The sequence below is a fragment of the Montipora capricornis genome, chromosome 8 (assembly GCF_036669925.1).
Source record: "Montipora capricornis isolate CH-2021 chromosome 8, ASM3666992v2, whole genome shotgun sequence".
Classification (NCBI taxonomy): domain Eukaryota; kingdom Metazoa; phylum Cnidaria; class Anthozoa; order Scleractinia; family Acroporidae; genus Montipora; species Montipora capricornis.
In genome coordinates this window covers 36,533,742-36,541,241 of record NC_090890.1, presented here as the reverse complement: position 1 = coordinate 36,541,241, position 7,500 = coordinate 36,533,742, and the positions used below count along the sequence as shown (strand labels likewise).

At 41.0% G+C, this 7,500-nt stretch overlaps 1 pseudogene; it reads left to right on the top strand.

Moving 5' to 3' along the window:
* Nucleotides 1-1,117: 1,117 nt before the first annotated feature.
* LOC138059693 (tetratricopeptide repeat protein 28-like) overlaps nt 1,118-7,500 on the top strand; it is a 7,402-nt pseudogene continuing 1,019 nt past the window's right edge.

Here is a 7,500-nt window from a genome sequence, read left to right as displayed (position 1 = left end):
TACATCTATGTTGCTTAAAATAATCTTCGTTTCCCTCAAATAAGCTAATTGCAAACGCGTCCATATTAGATTTTACGGGAAGTTAAAACCTCCAGGCAAGTCTTAAGTTTAACCGCCTCTTAAAAATGACGCTTCAGAAATAAAAAGAAATGTGTGAATGGTGTCTGAAGGCACACCCAGTAATGATTAAAATGTTAGCTGTAAAGTTCCGGCACCCATTTTGGTCACCCTGTGCTTGTTTTAGCCTCTTCACTTAGTTATGGTGATATTGCAAGTCATCCCTCACACGATCTTGAAAGCAAAGGATTGGCTAACCTCGACAATGAGAACCAGATGCGTCAATTCCTTGGACTGACTTACACGCAACAATTTCATTAGGGCAGTGATCATGGTCAGAAATCATTACTTTAAATTAGTTTCTAAAGATTTTGGAACTACTTGATCGTGAACGAGGATAGTCCTTCCTTTTCAACTTTCATTGATACACTATGATGTCAGTCCTTGAATAAACGTAGAGTGAGTAATCCATTGTGACAGTGTTGGATACGATCTCCCGCGGCCCGGAGAATTCAGCAAATGCCACCTCTCTGGGGACCACCACTTTGGGTTGCCGGGCTTCTAACAATCGGCATTTAATAAAAAGAGATTTCATGACCATGAGAAAACTCGATAATTCCGTAACTATTACTTCAAGACAAAAATATTTTTCTCCCCACTGAAATTTTGCAGGTCTAAGAGAGCAAGAAGTTGTCAGATTCGGTTTAAAAATTTTATAGGTTTAGGGATTATTTTTTAAGAATACAAATTTCCGGACTTACAAATCCCGATGGAAAAATTTTAAAGTGGTTTGTAAACTAAAAAAGATATAATTGAGAGGTAAGGAGGACTGTTTGTGGAAATGTGCAATAAACAGCAATCTAAAATCTTCACGTCGATTTCACCGTTTCGAGAGAGTGGCTTAGTAACACAGAATACATGTTACTCCAAAACCTTTTAGTACTTTAAAAAGCAGATTAAACATGAAGCGTTTTTACCTTTCTTTCCTTCCAGCTTCATCCTTGCCTTGACATTGGACCATCTCGTCAAAGAAGTTTAATAGTCGTTTAGTTATTGAAGAATGGTAGATAGAAAGTTACAGGCTGCAGAGCAGCGAATGCTAGAGCCTGCCATTGCGACAAGTGTAGAAGACAGAGATCGTAAAGGAAGAGCTCATTTTCATCTCGGCAATGCTGACCTCAACCTAGCTAATTATCAACAGGCCATAAACAACTACACAGAAGCACTAAATATTTTCATGGAAATTGGCCACAGGGCTGAGGAGGGAGCAGTCTCTTGCAATCTGGGAAATGCCTATTGCCATCTAGGTAATTTTAAACAAGCCATTGAGTACTACGAACAACATCTTAGTATTGCTAAAGAAGAAGGGGGTAGGGCTGGAGAAGGATCAGCCTATGGAAATCTGGGAAATGCTTATTGCCATCTAGGTAATTTTAAACAAGCCATTGAGTACTACGAACATCATCTTGGTATTGCTAAAGAAGTAGGGGGTAGAGCTGGGGAGGGATCGGCCTATGGAAATCTGGGAAATGCCCATCATAGTCTGGGTAATGTGATACAAGCCATTGAGTACCACGAAAAACATCTTAGTATTGCCAAAGAAGTAGGGGATAGGGCTGGAGAAGGACCAGCCTATGGAAATCTGGGAATTGCCAATCAGAATCTGGGTAATGTTATACAAGCCATTGAGTACCACGAACATCATCTTGGTATCGCTAAAGAAGTAGGGGACAGATCTGCGGAGGGATCAGCCTACGGAAATGCCTATCACAGTCTGGGTAATGTTAAACAAGCCATTGAGTACCACGAAAAACATCTTCGTATTACGAAAGACGTGGGGGATAGAGCTGCGGAGGGAACAGTTTATGGAAATCTGGGAAATGCCTATCACAGTCTGAGTAATTTTAAACTAGCCAGTGAGTACTACGAACATCATATTAGTATTGCTAAAGAAGTAGGGGATAGAGCTGGGGAGGGATCAGCCTATGGATATCTGGGAAATGCATATCACAGTCTAGGTAATTTTAAACTAGCCATTGAGTATCACAAACAAAATCTTAGTATTGCTAAAGAAGTAGGGAATAGGGCTGGGGAAGGATCAGCCTATGGAAATCTGGGAAATGTCTTTCACAGTCTGGGTAATTTTAAAATAGCCATGGAGTATCACAAACAAAATCTTAGTATTGCTAAAGAAGTAGGAAATAGAGCTGGGGAGGGATCAGCCTATGGAAATCTGGGTAGGGCATATCGTAATCTGGGAAATCTCAAGCAAGTCATAGAATACCAGGAAAAATGTCTTGGTATTGCTAAAGAAGTAGGGGACAGGGCTATGGAGGGAAAAGCCTATGGCAATATGGGCAGTGCCTATCATAGTCTGGGTAATGCTAAACAAGCCATAAAGTATCACGAGCAACGTTCTAGTATTGCTAAAGAAGTAAAAGATAGGGCTGGAGAGGGAAATGCTTACGTAAATCTTGGATTTGCCTATAATTGTTTGGGCAATTTTAAATTAGCCAAAGTGTATTTCGAAAAAGGTCTTATTGTTTTTAAAGAAGTAGGGGATAGGGCTGGGGAGGGAAATGCCCACGGACATCTGGGAATTACCTATCATAATTTAGGTAATTATAAACAAGCCATAGGATACCACGAAAATCACGTAAGTATTGCTAAAGAAGTGGGTGATAGGGCTGGGGAGGGAAATGCCTATGGCGCCCTGGGCAGGGCCTATTTTAGTCTGGGCAGTTTTAAACAAGCCATAGAGTACCACGAAAAAGATCTTAATATTGCGAAAGAAGTGGGGAATAGGGCTGGGGAGGGAAGAGTCTATGGAAGTCTGGGCAATGCTTATGCCAGTCTGGGTAATTTTAAAAAAGCCATTGAGTACCACGAACAACAGCTAAGTATGGCTAAAGAAGTAGGAGATAGGGCTCAGGAGGGAAGTGCCTATGGAAATCTGGGAAACGCGTATCTCAGTCTGGGTAATCTTAAACAAGCCATAGATTACCACAAAAAATCACTTAGTATTGTTAAAGAAGTAGGGGATAGGGCTGGGGAGGGAAGAGTCTATGGCAATCTGGGAAGTGCTTATCGTAATCAGGGTAATATTAAGCAAGCCATAGAGTATACACGACGTTCTATTGGTATTTGCAAGGAAATTGGGGACTGTCAAGCATAGGGGATCGCGTATTATTTGCTAGGTAATAATTATGAACTGTCTGGTTCCTTGAGTGACGCACTCACTTGGTATCGTTTGAGCATAAAACATTTTGATGAAACAAGGAAAGGTCTTCAGTCAGAAGATGAATGGAAAATAAGTTTTCGAGATTCTTATCGCGTGGCATACACTGCACTGTGGAGGATACTTTTGAAGAATGGAGAGATTGATGAGGCTTTGTTTGCTGCTGAGAAAGGTCGAGCACAGGCTTTAATAGATATTTTAAAGGAACAATACGGCATTGAGTCTCAGTCGCTTTCTGCACTTACTCCGAAGCAAACTCTTTCAGCTGCACTAGAGCTTTTGCCTTCACAAGCCGTTTTTGTAGCACTTGACGACGACAAGATCACCTTTTGGGTGCTAAGAAAAGGCAGCAAAATTAGCTTTCGTCAAAGCGAAATCGCAAATGGCAGAGCCGACATGTTGATGGAAAAGACGATGAAACAGATTGGCCTAGGAAACGTTGTCAAATGCGAGGATCGTTCTTTGGATCCACTACACAGTGACCTGTCTTGCAGCCGAAAACCTATCAGTGAGAAGACAGTTCTATTATCTTCCTCTTCCGTTAGTTCTTTACAACCGTTGTATGATGTTTTACTTGGACCAATTGCAGACGTACTCCAGGACGATGAGTTAATCATGGTTCCTGATGGACCGTTTTGCTTGGCTCCATATTCTGCATTGAGTGAATCTATAAGGATCCGTACCGTTCCCTCGTTGACCGCTTTTAATGTGATCGTTGGTGCACCTGAAGACTTCCACAGTAAGACTGGAGCTCTGCTTGTAGGTGACCCGTGGCTGCAAGAAGTTACTGACAAGAAAGGGAAGCCCATTTTGGAACAGCTTCCGTGCGCAAAACAAGAAGTAGACATGATTGGAGAACTTCTGCAGACAACACCGCTGACGGGAAAAAGTGCTACGAAAGCTGAGGTACTGAAAAATATGAAATCAGTTGCTTTAGTTCACATTGCAGCACATGGATGCCAAAAAACGGGAGAATTGCTTTAGCCCCAAATACAGAACGCCAATCACCAATCCCCAAAGAAGAAGATTTTATATTGAAAATGTCTGATGTTGCGGCAGTTCGTCTTCGAGCAAGACTAGTTGTGCTGAGCTGTTGTCACAGTGGCCGGGGAGAAGTGAAATCTGAGGGAGTGGTGGGAATAGCGAGGGCTTTCTTGTGTGCTGGAGCTCGGTCTGTTTTGGTGTCACTCTGGGCAATTGATGACGAGGCAACGTTGCTGTTCATGAGGAATTTCTATCAGCACCTGGTAGACGGGAAAAGGGCAAGTGCAGCTCTTCACCAAGCAATGCAATCCCTCAGAGAGTCAAAGCAGTATTTCGCTGTGAAGCACTGGGCGCCATTTGTGCTGGTTGGCGATGATGTCACGCTGGAGTTTCCCAAAAAATGGTGAGCGAAGTTTGAGTTTAATCATGCAAACAAGAATGCTTTCAAATTGGAAGCTGACAGTAGGAATGAATTATACCTAAGATAGCATAATATCGGGATGCTAGCTTTGTAGTGTAAACCATGCGAAGTGTCCTTTAGACGCTTTTGTCACGAATGTAATTTCCACATGCCTCTCACCCATGCGCAGAAGCATAAAGGATATATTTCTCCTTGGTAGAAAAAATGATTTTGTTCAGGATTTTCTGGCTTTTTGTTAACTGGTGAAAATGGCTCATGCATCACCTCATGATGTCTCTTTTGTTTGATGTTTCCATTTTATCATAGATCTCTGAACGTCATCCTTTGTAAGAAATTTGAGGACATCATTTTCCTGCTTGTAGGAATTCGCATCGGAGGATTGTGTTCGCTCAAAAAAAATAGAAGCTATTGTTATGGCTGATTTAAAATTCTATTTTAATATTGTTTTCTTCCAGAATCGATGTTGAAGATTATTAGAAGACTATTGGGCAGAGCTTAATGCTTCGGTGATTGCAGAACTTGTAAAAAAAAATGTAGAACGGGTTAATTATCGTGGTTACGCCAGTAGAAGAAAATCCAAAGGTTTAGTTAAAGTTTAGTGTGTATAAACTATACCAACAAGCTGAGATTATTGTAGCGAAATTATGACAAAAAGCTTAGATCTGTAGAATAAAAAAACAGTTTTACCCATTCTAACTTTTGATACTTCGTTTTTCATATAACTTCAAGAGGCAGTGTTTCGCCAATGTCGATCAACATCATACTGGTATTGTTGCATTGCTAACAATCTTTTTTTGCATGAATTTAATTCAGTTTCAACACAGGCAACCCAGACTCGGAGGGTAAAATTTGGGAAACCCGATAACAACCTTAACAAGATATTTACACGTAACCGCTCTCAACAAAAAAAGCCATACTTTATTGCCCTGGTGACTTTCTCGCTTTCTTATTTCCCTGATTGAACGAGATGTAATCGACTTCTCACGCGATCAGCTTCCAGGGTTGTCACTCGTAGATAAATAAAGAAAAGGCTGGAAAGTAATTTCTAGCTTACCTCACATCTCGCCGATAAAATTACACGGCATCAGTCACGCTCAAACTCCGGCGATGGCCACACGAATAAATTTACTTTTATTTGACCAAGTTTCAAGGATGGATTTTCAAATATTCAAAATCCTTCGAAGCTAGCTTACGACGAATTTGGACTCCGCTGGTCAACCGTTCACTTTAGCCTCGATACGGTGAGAGCAAATCAATGAACGGTTGACAATCAGGCAAACAGCCAAATAACCGCACAGAAAGCGGGAAAGTCACCAGGGCAATAAAGAACGACTCTTTTATTGAGACCTTTTTTGAGGTTTTTATCCGCTTTCCCACAAGTCCTTATAATTTTACCCTCCGAGTCTGGCCTGCCTGTGGTTTCAAAAGAAAAGAAAAAACACTTCTTCTGCTGAACCGAACATCAGGCCTTTATACCGTGAAAAGGAAAACAGACACATTCAGTTTGCAACAATCAAAGATCCGAAAATTTAAGGGAAACGACGGTTAAAGTTTTCTGCAACACAAACAAATTAAAGAAACGATCATCAGCGATAAAGAATATTGTTTTCTTTTCTTAGCACATTTCCGCTTCCTTAAATTAAGATAGAGCTCAGTCCCTCGAGTGATCGGTGGCGTTTCTAACGAAAGCGAAAGTACTTGTTTGCACTCGAAAGAAGTGTTTATTTCTGTTTTGTTGGTCGGGCAAACCAACGTAGCCACCGTCAAGTCGCGTTAAGAGGAGCTCTCTAATAGCGTCGTAAGGATCCTCTTCTCACGAACGTCGATTTTCTTGTAGGGAACAACTTTTGTTTCATTTCTCGAATCAGTTGACTAAGCAGGCAGTCCAAACAGTGGAATATTTTACCTAATTAACAAGTGTAATTCGTCAAAGACGTTTCATTATTAACGAGTTTGCTTTTGTTGAACCAAACTTGGGGAGTTACTGACACAAATTGTGCCCTCTGTGTAACAGTAAACATTTGGTTGTCGAGGCCTTAACAAATTAAAGACTGAAAAGAGGGAACAAGACAATCGATCGCACCCGTCCCTTTTACACATTTCGCGTAGATCTGAAGCGAAAGAGAGGCTACAGCTAGCCTATACCATGGCCTTTATATTAAACAATTTCCTTTGCATTCTCTCCTACCGCAAGAGAATGTTAGTACGCTTAAAAAAAAACCGTAATTTAAGGCGCTTTACTCTGTGCGTTTTTTGGTACAACTTGTGTTGAAACGCCGGTGCACGCTGGTGCACGCCTTCCATCAAGACCGAGCTGTGCGTGGATTAAACATGGACATTTTTGCTACCTTCTGCCTGGGAAAGACAATACAATCTATATGGATGTTGAGCTCAACCCTGGACCTGACAACATTGTGAGAAATCACGTACACAGCGACATCTCTGCTTTTTGAAGTCAGATCAATCCATCAAGCTCGATATCTACTGTAACAAAAATGATCAGGTACCGCTACTTCACAAACAATAGACCTACCGAAGACAAGAATCTGATAAATTCTTGCTCTGGATTGCCATCGCTGCCAATTCACTATCCTTACTCTACAAGGTCAACGATATTCCCAATAAATAGTGCTTGCTCTTTTGGATCTTATCGACGTTATCGAGGTAGGAGAAGTGGGAAGAAAGTTATGTTAAGAGAATCAAGGAAGTCATTTAAAATACAATCCATCATAACACCTTTCCAAGAAAATCGTCGAAAATTTGCATCTACTGCATCAATGCGAACTGTCAACAATATTAT